We start from the raw sequence: 19535 nt of genomic DNA, 5'->3' as shown, positions 1-19535 counted from the left end.
CATACACGCCGACCTCCACAGCAGGAGTCAGGCTGATTTAGCTCCACTGATGGAAAGTTCACTCTGACTTGCCCAAGGCAAGAAATATGGTGATGGCTTCAATCGTTCCAAATGCCGCATTTTTTTCTTTAGTTTAGCATAACAGCCATCCTGACATTTAAAATCCTTGTTCAGTCATGACTTAAATTTAAATTAGAGGTCATTCAGGGCTTGTTCTGAACACTTGCAATACTTTACACCTGTTATCTCTGCAAACTCCATAAATGCTGTAAAATAAAGGAGACATATTTCTGAGAAATTCTGATGCCACTAATCAAATCAGTATTTAACCCTATTATATTAAAATTATGAGATATACATACAGCTTGCAAGGTTAATTGTATTTCGCGAGTAGGCCTCCTCAGTAAGCAGCATATAATGTACAGTCTTAGAAATGTGCATGACAGATTATGATCTAACCCAGTACTTTTCTCTAGTTCAAATTCTAAATACAGTGGTTTATTAAACTTTTTTAAAAATTCATTTATGCAGCAAGCACCCGACACCTGTTTGGCATATGATGAAGGTTGTATTTTTCAAGAAGACTGTAAATTTTACCATAATTCTAGGGACCTGTAAATCTACAAGCAAGAAGAAGCAGCTTCACATTTACAGTAGAAGTGGGTATATATCACTGAAAAAAATTGGACCAGCTTCCCCTCGAGTATCCACAGGGATGGCACCAGCTGAGGTTGAGTCCAACATCATATTGGTTAGCTGCTCCATCAGCTTGATGCCACTTGTCCACCGGACAGTGGCAAGCACTGGCTAGACAGGCTAGTTATGAATACTCTGTTGAATAAGTCAAGGAGATACCAACTCATTAAATCAAATCAATGGTAAAATTTAGGAAATCTTGTTTTCCCTTGCTTCCCCAGTTTTGCATTAACATGAGTGACAGCAGATTTGTGTCAGTGTCAATGAGAGGAATCAAGCCAAGTGATCGCAGAAAGCTAAACAGAGAGTGCAAGCCATCCCCATAAGCTACACTGAAGTAGAAATACACAAATCCCAAAATATGGAGAACAAAAGCATTGCACCATAAACCTTCAAAACAGTTTTGGATCAAGTTGATTGCTGCCTGGAGGGATGGAAGTGAAACTTAATGCATTTGTGAAGAAAAATAAAAAAAAATAGTTTGTGATCCACAGCTCCCTTTACATTTTACAGATTCAGTCTCCTACCTACTTTTTACCACTATTTGGTTTATCATCATAATAATCTTAAAGAAGCTGTATTAGCAATTCATTGCCTTAAGTAAAAGAAAGCAAGCATTTAGTAAAGGAGGTCCCTGATACATCCATAACACCATCAATAATCCTGCAAAGCAAACAGGAGAAGGTCCCTATCCTGAACGGCAGCAGATGGAGTGCAGGTGACAACAGAACCTGTGCAGGGCCAAAAACCTGAAATTCAGTGTTCTGAAGTCCATCTGGTAAACAAATTCCCTGTAAAAGCAGATGTCAAAGCTTTGTACAGAAACAGGATTTTAGAGGGGTCTGGTTAGATGAAAAAATAGTTGATGCTGACAGAGCAGGCAGCAGAGCCTCCACTTTAAAAGTCCTGCTTTTCATGCTTCAGGACAGATATAAAAACTGAAAAATATACAGGTTGGCTCTGTGAGAAAGGCAGTGATCCAGCACTGCCAAATAATGTGTAATACAACATTATGATGATAGATAGGCACTGAGAGCTACCAGAAGTAATATATGGGCAAAAAATATGGAGTGCTGCCCCCAGAACTTAATCTGGGGCACAAGACTCAAATTCTCTGATCTGCTACAGCTTGGTAGAAAGGGAGAGGGAGGAAAAATCTTTCTTCCAGCTTATAACATCAACAAGTTATAACTTCACGTTAGATCATCTACTCCACACATCAGGCTAACAGCTCACGGAGCTACAGCCCTGTGTCCGTTCATCACCTGCTCCCATCCATCCGGGCGAGCACAGCATCCGAGTCCTCCTTCATCCCCACATGGAGCCCTGAGGAGCCCACGGCAGGGAGGGGTTTACATCTCACCTTGCAAAAGCACATACACCCACATCACAACTGCATCTTTCAACCACAGACTCCCCAGAGGCAGGCACATCTAATTATGTGTTGTGAATGTGCAGAGCATACTTCGGGGCACTATAATAACACCAATAAATTAATGCTTGTAAGGTGTGAAAACTGTCACAGGGCAGGCACCGGAGAAGTACGAAGACAGGTTATTACTGTCGTTGTGGTTCTCCGCACGCAGCCACACAGTGTAGCTATGCAGGTAGAAAAAAAAAACCAACCACCAAAATGGAATTAAAACTTTTAAATAGTTAATTTCTAATTTTTTTCAGAACAGTCACAGAGCTGTTCCCACAAAGCAAAGTCACACACTAAATCTACCAAATGAGGTGCAATATTCTGGCAGTGCTTCAGATGCTCTGATTTATTACTGTATCTTGTTTGCAAGCTGGGGCTGATGAGACCAAGATGGACAGCAGTGGGGCAGCCGCAGGGACCCAGGAAGCTTCTCCTTTGTAACCTCACAGCAAGTCCAACAGCCTGACTGTGAGTGACCACAGAGTGGAGTCCAGCTAGCAAGGGCTGGAGGCAGCAGCAAGAGACAGCTGGTGATTCCATGAGGATGAACACTCAAGTGTGACCACAGCCAACAGAAACTGCTTTTCAAGAATACCTGCCTTGTTAGGCCCATGAAATCAGGTATAGAAACCACAAAGCAAAAGAAAACCCATGCAGAAGGCAGGTTTTGGTGCGCTCCCTGGGTGCTGGGAGGGACATTAGGTTGCAGGTAGTCCCACACATCTCCAGAGGAGCAGCTGAGCAGATGCAGCACATCCCTCTCCACGCAGAGGGAAGAGAATACAGCCCTGCGCTTTGCTGGCTTGACAAAAGCAAACGAGAGCTGGCATTTAGTTCCCTTCAGAAAACACATGCCAGAATTTTCCAGTTGGACAGAAAAGCACAAAATCAAGGTCTGAATCTGGAGAACAACTTACCCTTCAATTTCTTCTGTATGAAACTGCAGATTTTGGACTGTCCCTGGCAGCTAAAAAATGAATTGTTATGAGCAAGATCATTTTGTGTCTCCTTTGCCTGTGAGCAGGATGTATGAAGCACACGAGAGACACAGACTGCTTTCTTGTTCTCAGTGCCTCAAATCCTCACGAGAAACCTGTTTCATAAAGTCTCAGAGAAGACAAGCTCTTTTTACTGTCTTAATTTAACCTTGCATTTAACACCACGCGTTTGGGATGAGCACTGTAATGCTCATCTGCCTGGAGTCAATATCGCTATTAAGCAACTAGCAGAGCTGTGGCCATTCCTCCTGTCGGCGCGGGGAGCAGCGCTGGTCCCTGGCAAGCTGGCACGCAGGTAGCACACGCAGGGACTGCGGCACACTCAGTGATGGAAGACAGGCGTGACGGGATGCACGAGTGCTTCTCAGAGATTGCGAATCTTCCTACGCTTGTCTGCTTTATGAATCCAATATTAATAATGTTTTCCCTGTATTTTTTTCATGCCTGCCTTCTTTCTAAAACTACTTGTTTTCCCATCCTGTCCATACAAGAAAGTACACAAACTGCTTTCGAGTCATGAGCATGGCAGTGGTGCACTCAAAAAGGCAGAGGCAACTCTAGCGAGGGAGAGCAGGAAGAAGGTTGCTGCCCACATCAGCCATCGTGTCAGCCAGGTATCACCTTTCCTGCGCAGTCTGGGATTCAAACTGCCATTTCTGTTTCACATGGCATCATTTCGAACTCACTATACAGCCCACACTTATGTAATATTATCATTTACATATTCAAGGGGCAGGAAGCAGTATATAATTAAAACTTGCAGCAGTTGACAACTGATCCTTTGGCTACAAATTCTATTTGTAACATTTGGCTGTCAAAAATTAAGTTTAGAACAATTTCTGTAGCCAAAGTCAACTCACCACTTGAAGGGTACGTGATCCTGCCTGCGCAGCAGGGAAAGGCAGGCTAAGGGCACATGCGGTGGGAAGGCGCGACTGCATTCTGTGAGTGGCGCGAGGCAGGAGCAGGTGCCTCTGTCTCACTCCTGCAGCACAGCACACCGTCACTGCACCTGAAGGGACTCACTCCAGCACCTTTCACGACGCTGAACCTGCTGCAGCAGAGTGTGAATGGCGAAGGCACGCTACAAACTAAACCACTACCTCTAACATCCCTTCTAGCTTTTTTTCTCCTTTTTTTTTTTTTTTGTTGTTGTTTTTAATTTAAAGGAAAACCATTAACAAAATTAAGCTACTTGAATTACTCAGGATTATGTGCCAATAGCTGTCAGAAAGCAAACACTGTATGACCTGTAGCCTAGAGGAGGATGTGGCATTAGGACACTAATGGTTGCAAGATGCAAATTGGTGCCATGAAGTGAGCTGCATTTCCATCTGCCTTTACCTCTGCAATTTCCTCAAACAATTCCATGTGCCAATTAACTGCGAAGAGTCATGCTGTGCCCATTTTGACCCAAAGCTCTCAGAGGTTGTAAAAAAGGTTGGTTTGTTTGTTTCCAAAACTGTCACTGAGCTTTTATTTTCTTTCATTTTTTTTCCCCAGGGTGGGAAAGGCTGCTTTTTACCTCCCCCCATGTCTCAGGGGCAAAGCTGCATTGCAGTTACCCAAAGTTTCCCAATGAGACACGGGAGCTGGACTCATGGTTGGTATTGCTGCGACAATTTCCTGACTTTTTCTAGTTTTCTGGTTTCAAGCACATTTGGACTTTCTAAAGTTACCTGTTACCATCAAGCAGTGCACTTCGGGGTGCAGAGCTGACACCCGCACTGGGAGCAGCCTCCTGTGCATCACTTCGCCCAAGTGCTGTGTCCTGGTTTCAGCTGGGATGGAGTTAATTTGCTTCCCAGAGCTGCTGCAGTGCTGTGGTTCGGACTTGGTGTGAGAAAGATGTTGATAACTCACTGATGGTTTTAGTTGTTGCTAAGTAATATCTATATTAGAGTCAAGGATTTTTCAGTTTCTTAATCCCACCCCACCAGCGAGCAGGCTGGGGGGCACCAGGAGCTGGCAGGGGACACGGCCGGGACAGCTGAGCCCAGCTGGCCCCAGGGACCGCCCCGACCATCCGGCGTCACGCTCAGCAGGTAAAGCTGGGGAAGCAGAAGGAAGGGGGGGCGCTGGCAGGGATGGCGTTTGTCTGCCCAAGCCCCCGTCACCGTGATGGAGCCCGGCTGCCCTGGGGGTGGCTGAGCACCTGCCTGCCCTGGGCAGCGGTGGGTGAACTCCTGGGTTTGCTTTGCTGCTGTGCGCGGCTTCTGCTTTGCCTCTTAACGTGTCTTTGTCTCAGCCCGGGAGTTTTCTCACTTTGACCCTCGGGTTCTCTCCCCATCCCGCTGTGGGGGGAGTGAGCGAGGGGCTGCCTGGGGCTGAGCTGCCGGCCGGGGTTAGAGCACAGCATGAGGCCTGTAGAAGCACCCAACAAAACGGTGCACCACCCCATCACGGTTCGCACACACCACAGTGGGTGGTGAGATGGAGATGGGGCTCAAACAGCTGGCACTGTGGGCGGTAGGGTCAGACTTCTCTTCTGCAACCATACGTTTTTCCTGGGTGCTGAGCTCTGGATGCTCTTGCAGGGTTTCCCTTGGCAGAGATATGGGAAAATTTAGATAGAGCTTAGAGAACTGCCTATAAATTTAGGTGGTCTGCTCTTCCCTTGGTATGTAACTCAAGCTGGATGAAGCCTTTGCTGTTACACATCACGGAATCATACATTGTTAAAACCATGTGATATTTCATGGTCTTGGAAGGTACCATATTGAGAATGCCCAGTGACCCCAGTCCTTCCCAATTAGCCAAACTTCTCTTCCAGCCAGCTGGTTGCAACTCAGCTCCAGTGGTCTCACAGGAGACAGTCACCAAGATGACCAGCAAAAGAAATAAATCTGACAGTATAATATGCCTTTAGCATACGCTACTAAATTAAAGATACCCCTTTCCTTGTGGTGGTGCCATGGCCTGTTGGGCCATGACGTTAAACATGACCTTGCCCAACAAGCCTTCACTTGTGTATGCAAAATGATGCTAAGAAGAAGGAAAAGATAACCCAGAGATAGTAGATTCCTGTAACACCCAGATGAGGCTGGTGATGCGCTTGATAGATCAGTCTATGGTTTTGCATTGGTGGGACCTGCTGCTCAAGCGAGTACCGGTTTTGTTACTCTTTGAGCAATTCAAAACTAGGCTGATAAGAGAGAAAAAAAGCTTTACAGTTGTACTTGCAGTGCCCTTCTCTACAACCAAAGGGCTTTTGATTAGTTATTAGATTAATTTCCTCATTCCACTCTAACTACAATGTATGGAGACTAATTTATTACAGGTTTTGTATTAGTCAAAGAGTCTTAAAAAAACTGATGAAAAAAAGTCTTTGAGGCCAATTCCTAATGAGAGCTTGTGTCACCTCTAAACTTCAATTGAACTTGCAGATCCCCTTTGAAGATGCAAAGTATTTTAAAAAGTTTCCTAAGGTGACATAAAACTTTCAGTTTTATACATTTTACAATAAACCATATTTTTCTGCTGAACCCATATAGAGATCTGAAACTATCAAGCAACAAGTCTGCCTGTTAAAGACCCTGCCTTTTGATGGATATTTCACTTGCATTAACTAGGAGATTGCTCAGCCCCATTGTCGATAAGATAAATGTGTTCTCCCTGGAAAATCTTAGCAGATTTTAATAGCAGATTCCGCCTCGTAGTTTCTTGTTTCTTTCTAGATATATAGTTATGGTATGTGCTTTGAAGTTCTTTATCTTGTTTTATCCTTTCTTCTTTAAGGAGCAATTTTTTGTTATTTCTTGTGCTGGAACCAGCCTTTATGTAGAAGAAGTCTGAAAGTACAAAGAATAAAAGTGTCCAGCGTTGCAGAACTGTGAGCATCTGTCTAATAGAAATGTCTGCAGTTTTTCAAAAACAGTGAAACCATGTTACTGCCTTTCAAGTCTCCCCAGATTGTCAGTGCATTGTGAAACGTACTCTTAGAATGACATCTTGGGTTTGCATTCAGTCTCTCTGGGCCCAACCCCAGGGAGGACGGAGTACTCTTGATGCGAAGCATCTGTAGATGTAAATACCATCTGTATAGCTACCGAAGATACTTTTGAGCAGCTGCTGGAAAGTAAAAAGCAGACCCAACTCTATCCAAAAGGGAAATTTGAGAAGTGCACATTTTCTACAGTAGAAATAGTTTTCACAAAAACCATTGCACTACCATTTTGTAGTGAGAAGGCACCACAGAGCCTGAGTATCTGTACAGCCTGCTGGAGCATCAACCAGAGTCGTCGGCTGTTTCCCCAGGCCAGCTGTCTTCCTGTGAGCCAACCACACCATCACTCCAGACAGAACACTCCAGACCACAAGGAGTCAGTGGAAGAGAACTCAACTATGCAGAGAAAAGGGGTATCGAGCCCTTCATACTCCCAAGACCTTCTCCAGGCACACAAACCAGAATAGAGCCACAGTCTAGGTTAAGACAAGTCGGAAGTGTGTTAAGATCAGCAACCCTGGATTCTTCTCCGACAGCTTTAGGAAGCTAGCTAAGGAGACTGAGTGAAGAACATAGAGTCCTAAGCATCCCACTATAATCCATGAGAAAATGCAGAAACCTGCCAGCAGCACTGACCCACCAGCAATCACAGCATCCACCGAGGTGGCTTATAGCTCCCCATTGGCAGAAGAGGGATCAACCCAGGTCTCATTGTCTTTCCTCAGCATCTTTTGTTTTCAACGTCCCATCCAAATCCATGATTTTACTTTTTCTTCACTGGGCAGTAACACACAGACCTTGCTTGGGATGCTTGACCCTGCTGATTGCTCTTCTGGTATCCATTGTCTGTTTGGGAGCACAAGCTCAGGTGATCCAAGGTCCTGCACAGCAGAATGGACACAGCAGCTGGAGGTTTCATACCTTGCTATTCACTAGAAACACTGCAAAGTCACCAATTATTTGGAGGAAAAGACAACCTTTGCTGGGTTAAGACAGGAAGGAAGCAAGCAGGGACCTAACTTGGATGGTGAAAGATCCATTCTCACATTCACTTCCCAGTTTGGCCCAGTGCTGTTCCACTGTGGAAGTGGTCTGCAGCCAGCAGTGTGCTCGGCTGCACCACTGACAGTGTCCCACGGGATGGTGCGCAGCAAAGGCTGCTTTTAGCACTTCCAGCAGTGCAAACCCCATTTGAAGAGGGAACTGGCTACAGAATTGCTGTGCCAGTATTAGCTACTAATGTGAGTATTAAGAGAACATAACTTTTTTCCCCATAAAAATTTTAGGATAGAACACATACATATTTATTATTTTTAATCAAACAGAATAAGGAAGTTCTTCTTGCTTCTGCTTTTGGAAACCAAAACAAGTCTGGCCTGACAACTGCTACCTGCTTTCTTTCCAGAAAGAAAATAAGTCTGGTGAAGAATGGATGTTCCACAGGACATAGTTTGGGAACTACTACAGATACAGGCTCAGCACACCAATAGGAATTCAAGTCAGCAAATCCAGGCAAGACCTGACACAGACCTGGGCAACTGCTCCAGCTGACCCTGTTTGGGCAGGGGGGTGGATTAGATCATCTCAAGAGGCCCTGTCCAGCCTCAAAGATTCTGTCACAAAGGATAACAAGGGACTGAAATTAGAAAATAGTCACTTTGCTAGCTAATAGAAACATGTGCTTTTGTCAGTATACATTGCATGTGTATGCCTATCAGCGTATATACTGACTGAACTCTGACTTATATCTATATAAGATCATAAGAGGGAGTCAATCATCCTTATCCCTCTACTTACACTACCTGCATGCCAGGTTCAGACAAGCCATTTGGGTCTAACTCCTTTTGTACCCACTTCCCAGTATGAAATCTGCCTGTGAAGAACTTCAGTTTCCTGCTGACACAAACCACGGCAGGGATGCATAGTGCCTCCAGGAAAAACCAAGGTGAGAACTGTGCCCCTGAAGGTGTCTCTGAAGCACAAGCCCTCCAAAGCAAACCCCATTTGATATGGGTCATGCCCTCCTTGCTCCGGGCTGTGCTCGACATGGGTGATAAAGTCTGCCTCTCCTGATCTTATACATAGCCCTGTACAGTATTTACACCGACTCTTTGTTCGGTCACTGACACATGACCTCAAGCACTCTGTGAGTAGAAGATCAGGCGTGTTATATCATTGCTAACCAGCTATGGCTGATAGGAGACACGGACACTGGTGTATCACAGCTGTCAATGACCGTGGGCCTGGCCTCTGCCCATGGGGGAGTCCCCACGTTCTGACCACTGGGCTTGCTTTCATCCTTTGTTTGTATTTTCAGTTTGGACCATACGCTCTCCTGCATCCTCCTTTCAGACCATGCAATACATTTTACTTGGTACTGTAGCACAAAAACCGTTACGGCAATTGCTGCAATAGCTCTGCAGTGAGAAGCAGGGTTCATGCAACCTGCTGACTTTGCTGAAGGGCAAACAGAAATGTACCCATCTGTGAGTAAGATTATGCAATTTTACTCCCTGCAAGTAAACAAAATTACTTATTCTTAAAAATCAAAAGATAATCACACTCTTTTCAAATTGTGTGAAAGGATGGAAACTGAATCCCTGTTCCTAAGGCATTAATCAAATCCAGACTCAGTTTAATGATGTTAACAGTCATCCTTTGCTTTCACAATCATTCAAAAGGCTCCTACTGAAGTTATTTGATCTCAGGCTTTTTGTTCACTTTTCAGCAGTATTTTACGAGACTAGTGTGTGAGAAGCTTCATGTTCTGAATAGGGGAGGAATCGCAGGACTAATATTACTATTTATTACTCTTTTTCTACTCAGTCAAACTTAAATTACATGCACAAAACTTCAGGATGATATGAGGCACATAAATGCCCATATTTAGTATTTTGATTAGTTGCAGAAGAAAGCAAATCATGGGCTTGTCTATATAAGTTGCCAAGCTGCTGACAAAGTCTTTCAGAAATAACACTGAAAAATAATGAAGTCTAGTTTATGAATGAAGTTTGTGTCAAGGTAAGACAGCACTCCCTGCAGCATTATAAACAGTGTGCTTTGATGAAAGTTTCATAAATGGTTTAATTTTTCCCTTTTATCTTCTCCCACACTCTCCTCTCTACAGCCTATCCTTCTTCAGAACAGCATCCTCAGAGGATCAGATAGTTTAGGAGATGGGACATGCCTCCTAAAGATTGCAGGCAAAGGTTTCTCACTGGCTTGTTGGAGAAGAGGTAGTTCAGTTATGAGTATCAGATACGACCAGAGAGACAATGAGCCTCGGCCCTGGCACATGGACACTCCTAGTGATGAAAGGTGGCTAAGATACAAAAAGCATCTTTGTCCGTACAGAAATGGCTTAATAGATGTTATCAGTCTGTGCAAGAGTCCCAACATCCTCTGGTGGAGCCACTCTGTGGGAAGGGATGAGTATTCACTGAGAGGTTACCTAGAGGAGGAAAACCACCATCTGAAATGGAAATTATGACACCAAACTGCAGAGAGAGGACGCTGGGATTCTAGCCTTTCTTGATTAATGTTTATTTATAAACAGACTTGTACTACCACAGGAGATTAAGAGCTTGCCTAGCTCCACAAATCCTGAAGCGCTGTGACTCAAGGAGCTGCTAGGGAAATCAAAGTGCACAACCATTCCTTGTTGTTGCTTACTGGTGGTCTTCATCTCCATATATCCCTTTCCTCTAGGGACTCATCTTCAAGCTCATCCCTCTGACCTATGCCACAGCCCCACCTTCAGCATCTCTTTTTGTCTTCCTGTTTTCTGAAAAATTTACCTCGCTTGCTCTCTGCTTTCTCCACTCAGTTCATGAGCACTGTGAGGACCTCAGACCCAGAACAGTTCGTTCTTCCATCCCATCAGCTAAATGGTACTTCAGGCTGTTAATGCAGCACAGAAGAGCTAGGAGGCACCAAGCCAGCCCCTGCAGCACCTGGGGACAGCAGGCATGTCCTCTGTGGACCCAGCCCACACGGACAGCAGCAAAACAAGCAGGAGACCACAGCTGGGGCTGTGCTGCCTTCTCCTGCCTAGGAGAACTGAATGCAAAGCCAGGTCTGAATGTGCCTGCCAGGACAGAGCAGTCAGCTGTGCTCTAACCCCGGCCGGCAGCTCAGCCCCACGCAGCCCCTCGCTCACTCCCCCCACAGCGGGACGGGGAGAGAACCCGAGGGTCAAAGTGAGAAAACTCCCGGGCTGAGACAAAGGCACTTTAAGAGGCAAAGCAGAAGCCGCGCACAGCAGCAAAGCAAACCCAGGAGTTCACCCACCGCTGCCCAGGGCAGGCAGGTGCTCAGCCATCCCCAGGGCAGCCGGGCTCCATCACGGTGACGGGGGCTTGGGCAGACAAACGCCATCCCTGCCAGCGCCCCCCCTTCCTCCTGCTTCCCCAGCTTTACCTGCTGAGCGTGACGCCGGATGGTCGGGGCCGTCCCTGGGGCCAGCTGGGCTCAGCTGTCCCGGCCGTGTCCCCTGCCAGCTCCTGGTGCCCCCCAGCCCGCTCGCTGGTGGGGTGGGATTAAGAAACTGAAAAATCCTTGACTCTAATATAAATATCACTTAGCAACAACTAAAAACATCAGTGAGTTATCAACATTATTCTCCAAACCACAGCACTGCACCAGCTACTGAGAAGCAAATTATCTCAGCTGAAACCAGAACAGTCCCACCAGCTTAGTCAGGTACCAGGGTATGCCAGCAATGGATAATTGGGGAATGGGAAACTTGCTTTACTTTGGCTTGCTCTGGATAACCACTCTAGACACCCTTACGGCATCACATGCCCTTTACAAGAAATAATGAACTGCCTTCTCCCTCCATCCATCCCACCCAGCATGGGGACACCAGCCCTGGCTGAGCCTCATCACTTTCAGCTCCAAACGCTTGCCACCACAGGAAAGCTAAGCTGTGGGGATCTCTGCCTCTCTCACATTAATTCCACTCCCAGCAAGCCAGTATTTGTTGATACCAGAATTACATGCAGATATCACAGACTTCTATTTAGAGTATTACAAGAATTGCTATAATCTCTCAATTCTTTCTTTGCTCCTTATCATACCAGTTCAGCTCTTGCCTGTTTCATGCAGTCACTGTTTTTGTATCACCCTTTGTTCAAATTTGCATTCAGACAACAATTAGAGGACTATGCATCGCACATTTGCGTCGTTATCACACAAGTATTTACTCCTCTGGAAAGCTGGCAGCAACCTGAAACAGCACTTCTTTTATTAATGGGAAACCACTGGAAGGATCACGGCATTCCTGGAGCAACACTGGGGCTCTTGGCTTTGGCTGTGTCTCCCACCATGCTGGCTAAGCCATCGGGTGTTTAGCAAATAAAAAAGTCAATAGCTCCTGAAGAGGGCAGCCAGATACAGGCCACAAAGAAGGGTCCCTGGTTTGCATGTTGAATCTGTTCGTGGTAAATCTTGGCTATGGACTACAGAAAAAAATATGAAACTGCTTGCTTAGACATACCCTCCTCCTTTCGTTGTGTGCTTCAAAGTTTCTGTGCGCAGCCAGCCTCTGGGAAGGCACGGCAGAGTCTGTCATTGCGGAAAGTGAGGCTTGCAAAGAACTGTAGCAGAACAGAAAGAGAGTCCCGTCTGAAATATGAAAGGGGAAAATGTGCAAGTCCTTCCCTCTCCCCATTGCAGGTTCCCACTTTCTCATCATAACTAAAGCTAAGAAGGAAAAAAAAAATTCTTTAAGAGAAAGATTCCTTTAAAACAAGGCAGAACACCGTTACAGAGAGATGAAGGCTTATGATAAGGGCACAGCCAGGAACAGTAACTTTGGGAACAATGGAAATTTCACAGGTATTAGATCTGAGTGCAGTTGAGGCTGCTGGAAACTTCAGTACAGGCAGCAGCTGAAAAATGTGCCCAGGCTTTACTGGTAATTTTTCCTTCCTGTCATTTTACTGATAAGGGTGAGGGGATAAGAGGCAGCAGAAATATCAAAAATATCCCGATCGAACAGGGAAACTATAGAAGTACATAACAATTGTGTCATCTCTCAAACAAGCATTTCATAAACCAGATGTGTGTTTGTAGATACAAGGAGTGACAGGTGATGGGATGATAAAACACTGATTTTAAGAGGATGGTACCCTGAAGGGACATATTGAATGCAGTCCTCTTGAGGACTTTACAACTTTTAAAGTTCAACACAAAAGTGACTTGTTTTTTTAGGCAACATAAATAAGTGTAAGAGATTATATTTTAACCAGAAATTAGGACTGGTGCTGAAGGAGGTCATCCTGACCTTTGGCAGGGCAGTAACCTGCCCTGGCACAGCTACCGACCGAGCAGAGCTGCATCCCAGTTCCCCAACATCCTGACAGCAGGACATCCTGGAGGAGAGAGTGTACAGACAGAAAACGGCTTTCCCCTAGGGAACTGGTACATGCATTCAAGTCCTTCTTCAGGTAAGAAACAGAGGGGGCAACTTTCAAGACCAGTTAATTATGGTAATGTAACAATTTCAGAGGGGTATCTTAGCAAGGGTAAATTTTCCTGAACAGTAGCATCCCTGTAAAGATTGGCAGTAGGGAAGGTCAATGGAGGACTCTAATGCATGGTCTATACGTCTGTATCAGACAGCAATATCGTCACTGATCTCAAATTTTCATCTCCAGCAGAGTTAAGAGCTGTTTTCCAGCCCTCTCCTGGAAGCTGTACTGTAGGACTCCCCTGAGGATCAGGATTGAGAGGTCAAGGACGAACCACTCTCCCATTTCGCTGAAGCTGCCTTGTTTACATGCTTCAATGATCTAAAACACAGTCAAAACTGGGAAGGCAAAATAAACAAAAAACTCAGAATAAAACCAGTGCATTTCTGTTTGGAGTCACTCCCCTTTGGTTGTGCAAAGCCCATTAGGACCATCACACTCCTTCAAAGCCTTCTCACGGTCCAGCACTTTCTGGAGGGCAGTGCCCAAATGGAGATATTGTCTGTGTTCTTGCAGTGAAAACCACTACTGCAAAGCTGCTCTGGCTCAATGGCTGCTTTAAAGGCCAGTTCTGAGATGCAAAGTTTCAATTATAATCAGTTGAGTGTTATTCTTCTTAGGTGATTCCTAGAAAGACAACATAATAGTTGCTGCAAGAATATTGTCTCTCACTCTCCTTATTTTTCTTTTTTAATGTTCTCCAGATGCATTCTGCATGCAACTATTGTTGAGCAAAATATGGTATCATCCATGTGGAAAGCAGGAGAAAAAAGAAGAGTGAATATCTTACTCCCCTGAAAACTTCTACTTTAACACTTATTTCGGAAGAATTTGCTGGTGTAGGCTGTCCTATACCACCTTCTCAGGTGTGCTGAAAGAGTTACACAACTGTGCATCAGATTAGAATTAATTTCAGATAACCTACTCCCTTTCAGAACAAAATGGTTGGGAATCCTGCTTGGCTGGGACATCTCTTTCTGCAGTAACCATCTCAAATGGAAATAAAGGCTGGGATGAAGTTGGTTTTATGCACCAGAAACAGAAATAAATTTACTTGGACACTCATCTTCCACTTTTCTTCCTGCACTCACTGCTGTGCCACAGTGCCCAGCATCCAGACCAGTAACATAAGCAGCAAAATTGTGGGGGAGCTCAAAAGGAGGACTGTGCTCCAAGGGCACAAGGAGAAAATTACGTTGGCCCACTGGTATCCTGATGGATCCAGGCACTGGACAGAGCTGGCAGAGTTTAGGGGGATGGGAGGAGAAAAGCCAGATTAGACTGAACCTCTGGTGCTCTTCTGTTTCCATGACCAGATTACTCATATTGGAAAGATTATTAATGAAAAAATCATTTGTATCAGTAATCTTTTCTGGGAGCTATACAAGAGTCCTAATGAGTCTTCTAAATAGAGACAGGCTTAAATTGAAGATGCTTTTTGGTTCAGATTCATTTCTTTTTCTAATGGTTAGATGCTGCCTACTTTAGCAAAAATAGTAGTTTCCTCTTCCTAAGTACTTTGGTAGCATGCAATTATAGTTACTGTAATTGAACAATTAATGTTTCCATTGAAAATGCCTATTTGAAAGCATTTTATTTCCCTCATAAATTTACAGTTGGTTGAAACCCTCAGCAAAGGCTGGAAGCACCTGGGTGCATTTCAGCAGATGGGAGAAAAGGTGCTGGAGATCACAGGCAGAATGGTAGGAATGCCGGGCCAGCACCCTCCCTCGCACCGCTGCAGCTGGCATGATGCACAGCAGGGTGCCTGCCTGCCGACAAGAGCGGTGCAGGATCGCGCGTCCCACCGCATGCCCCGAACCAAAGCAGCCACAGCTCGGGCCGAGCAAACACCTCCCGGTCCCAGCACTGTGCTGCCACCGCCACCAGTCCTCCTTCTCCTCTGTCCAAAAGACCAGCTCTTAATGGAAGGGTGGACACTGCCTGTTGAAACAAAACAGTTCGGCAACAATTCCAACATTATCATGTTCTTCAGATCACAGCCACCACCTATTATCATTAATTTTTGCAAATAATATTGAAGACTTCTGTCCCTCTCATATACGCAGCTTTAATTATAACATTAGTTATTAATAAGTACTATCATTACTGTACGATTTCTTAATCATGTATCAAGCTTCCTATATAGCAAATACCATCTTCATTCTGGATGCCATTTAGCTCCAAAGATGACAATTAAACATATTTATGCAGATTTATGCAAACAGAAAACAAACTCATCCCCATACACAGGATATGTTACATTTTAGGTTCCTATGGCTATAGCTTGTAACAGCAACACGTGCTCAGCTCACACAGCATCAATTGCAAACAGTTCCTACCAGCTGAATCAGCCCAGGTTAGCTCAAGACTTTTTTTTTTTTTTTTTTGTGTTCAGTTTTCAGATGCCATCAAATCACAGATGCTAGTACTTGAAAAAACTGGGAGAGAACCCAGTCTGTCCCTGTACCTCAGGGCAGAACCAACCACACCCAAAGCCCATCACCAGGGTATGTTCATGGTGGCACTCAAGTTCTGTCTTGCACACAAATTGTCTTTACAGCACCAATTTAATCTACGGCAGGGATTTTCACACTTCACTGCATCACATCTCCCATCATTTACCCTTACGTCCTATTCAGCCAAGAGCTGGAAATCACAGCAATAATATAGATGTTTGTCGCCTTTGACTCTTCATGTCACCAATGCCTTCCTTAGGCATACAAATGCTCAGTAGTCAGAACTACATTATATCAAACCCCAAAATATTTCAGAGCAGTTGCTTTTGCCCTCCCTTTTTCCAACCCAGAAGAGCTAGCGTAGTCCCCCTCTCCTTCCCCTAACCAGGCTTTCCCTACTGACTTCCACAAGGATGAGAATTTACAGGAATTCCCCTCAAAATGGCCCTGAAGTGTGTCAGGGCAGCCCACGTTTTTGAAACACGATAAATAAAGATTTGTTGCTCTTCATTCACACCCAACTCCGTAACAAAAGAAGAGCACCCGGGCCCTGAGGAGCGAGCCAAGGGCCAGCCGTGGGCACCAGCTGCTCAGCCGGGGTGGGACACAGCCGGGCCTGCAGGTCAGAGCGCTCAGGGTGGCGGGCGGCCAGGCCGGGCTGTTGGCCGTTGTGATTTGAAGAATCAGTCAGCAATATGCAGGCAAGCGGAGGTTCTATCTTCATTCGGCAGCGCTGGGTGCATGGGGGATCACTCCACCAAAGTCATGCACACCGAGGGGACTTTTCAGCCCCCCCTTTATACAAGCTACTCATACCTATTCATTAGTTTTCCAAGAAATTGTTTACATATTCATTACAATTCTGAGAATTTATTTACATATCTCGTGCCTGCGCAATGTCCTTGAGGAGTTGTCTCTATGCAGACTCTATTCCTTAGTGGCCATGTTTAAAGTCTCCATCTTCACCACACTGCATGTACAACAGGAATGTAAGACAAAATGTCCCTTTTTAAAGATAACCAACTCAAGGACTTAGCAGTCTGTGCATCCGTCATGTTGCAATAAGGGTCCCTGGACATTTCCCAACTTTAACTAAACATAGGTGCGTCATCCTTCAGATAAGTGGTACAGCATTCACTGTTCAGTTGCTACCACCATCACCTGCCATATCTCCAGTGCACATGTTGCTCTTTGGATAAGAACGTGTGAGAGAAGGGCTTGCAGGAGGGTGATTACAGCGCCTGCCTGGCTCCTTCAGCTTCAGCCCCTTCTCAGGCCACCAGTCTCATGGTGGAAGCCATCAGATGACCCCCTACAAGGCAGAAGACACTTATCAATAAACTCTTCTCAAGCATTAATAAAACCTGGGCAAAACTGATAGGGACGAAGATCCAGCCCAGAGTCCAGTACCTGGATAGCTCTGACAGCAAGCAGAGCCGGGTCTCGCACAGAAACAAGGATGAGCCGAGCAGGGCGAACACGACCAAAGAGTATAAAACAGAAAACACTGTTTTATAAAAAAGGGGGCTGCAGGAGCTGCAAAAAGCAGAGCCACAGCAGCTCTGCCTGGCCTTTGCGGTATAAAGGAGCAGCTGGGAAGCCACCTCTGCCCTTCCCTTGGTCTGCTGGGACATACCCCAGCAGGCAGTCACTGTCCTCTGCTATCCAAACCAAAGAGCCCGGGACAAACCACCTGCCTGTTTTTCCCCAAGTCCTGACCCTTTGTGGCAGGCTGGGAAGGCAGCACCTTGGCAAGCACCACACCAAGGGTTAGTCCTTTTGGAACCAAGGAAATTTTCCCTTGTCAAATATCTGTAGTCTAATGTGGAGGATGTATAAGGCTGTGGTGAAAGTTTTTCTTGGCTTAGCTACAGCTTGTATAGAACTACTCTTCACTTATTCATTAAATGTCTAAATAAATAATACACGACTGTGCTTCTCTGTATTCTTTATTTTTCTTTTTTCTTTTTTCTTTTTTTTTGTAATTTGGATATGAAAAGTTGAAAAATTAAAAAGTTTTACACATAAACCTAACGGATATGTAATCCGCTTTGCACGCTTGTGTATAGGTTTCATACCTTAAGGCTCTGGTGCATAATTAATATGCCCTGCTCCCATTATGCTTTTCTGTTAGAAAAGATTCTGGATGTTATCAGAAAACACCTTCTCTAATTTTAGTATGCAAAATTATAATTACAGTATGAATTTTTTATTTCTTAATTCTTTACCATTTTTATTCAGCCTCTGGGTACTGAAATATAATTAATTCCGCTTTACTTTTTCTAATAGATTTATGTGTATTATCATATATATTAAATTTTCAGTTCTGTAACTTTTTTCATTTTTATTGCTTCCCACACTGACAATGTTCACTTCATTAAAAGCATGTAATCCCTGAGCTGTGATCAAGACATAATTGCAAATTTTTGTATTATAATAACATGCATGTTCTTCATATTTTATTAGTGATCGCCCCTGTTACTCTTCTACGACTTAAAGCAACTTCCTGAAGTGCAAGTGGATTCCAAACTAAGGCATTAGGGGCACCAGTGGGATCAGTTTACACGCAATGAAGATGCTCACAGATGGCCGTACTCAGAGAAAACAATAAAATACTGCTTTTTTTCCGCCTCTCAATTCCCTTGCGCCATTCTGCATAGATCAACCACAAGACTGTCTTCACAGCCTTGACCTAGCGAAGCTGTCGCCCACCTGAAACCAAAGGAAACGACACACACAAAGTGCACAGCCAGAAGCCAAGGCAGGTCCGTAATTACACCTCTCAGAAAATGGTAAGGTCCAAGAAGCTTATATTCCTTTTTTTTTTTTTTTTTTACTTTTTGAGAAAATCCCCAGTTCAAATAGATTTTTCATAGCTCAAAATAGATATTTTTGTTCAAAGTTCAAGGTAATTAACACCACAAAGTAAATTTGAAAAGAGGGAAACAAATTGACGGATCTTCACCATTACTTTTGCATATTAATTTGCTGACAGTAAGGATATTTAAAATACTGACCTTTCAGCTGGGAATAGGGAAGTATCTTAGTTCATTTTGTTTATGCTCAACATCTTTTCTAAGGTGGAAACACTTTCCTGATCTCAGAAACTGCCTTCACACGCTGAGTGCTTACTCCATGGAAAAGACACTGATCCACTCAGTTCCAATATCATTGCACTGAGCTTCATTTGCTTGCGACTTGGTCTTAGAAATTTTATTACACATATCACTACTGTTTTTCTTTCAGCCTTTAGGTCATACATTTTTAGAACTCAAGAATTAAAAAGAAAATTTAAAATCTTTTTTTACTGTACACATAGAGAACAAAGGCCAAACTTTTTAGCTATTCATCTAAAGCCATACAGCGTGCCCCTAGTAAGGGAGTAGAAAGGATACTGAAGATGTTGCCTAACAGCTCTCCTCTTAACCATTAAACAATTTATCTGGAACATACATGAGCATTATAAAGTGGAAGGTAACACTGGTCAGCATGTCATACCTGTCCCTCTATGCCTATCACACAGCCATCACTCCTATGCAA

The sequence above is a fragment of the Falco naumanni genome, chromosome 7, assembly GCF_017639655.2.
Source record: "Falco naumanni isolate bFalNau1 chromosome 7, bFalNau1.pat, whole genome shotgun sequence".
NCBI classification, from domain to species: Eukaryota; Metazoa; Chordata; class Aves; order Falconiformes; family Falconidae; genus Falco; species Falco naumanni.
Note: the sequence above shows the minus strand (reverse complement) of the source record.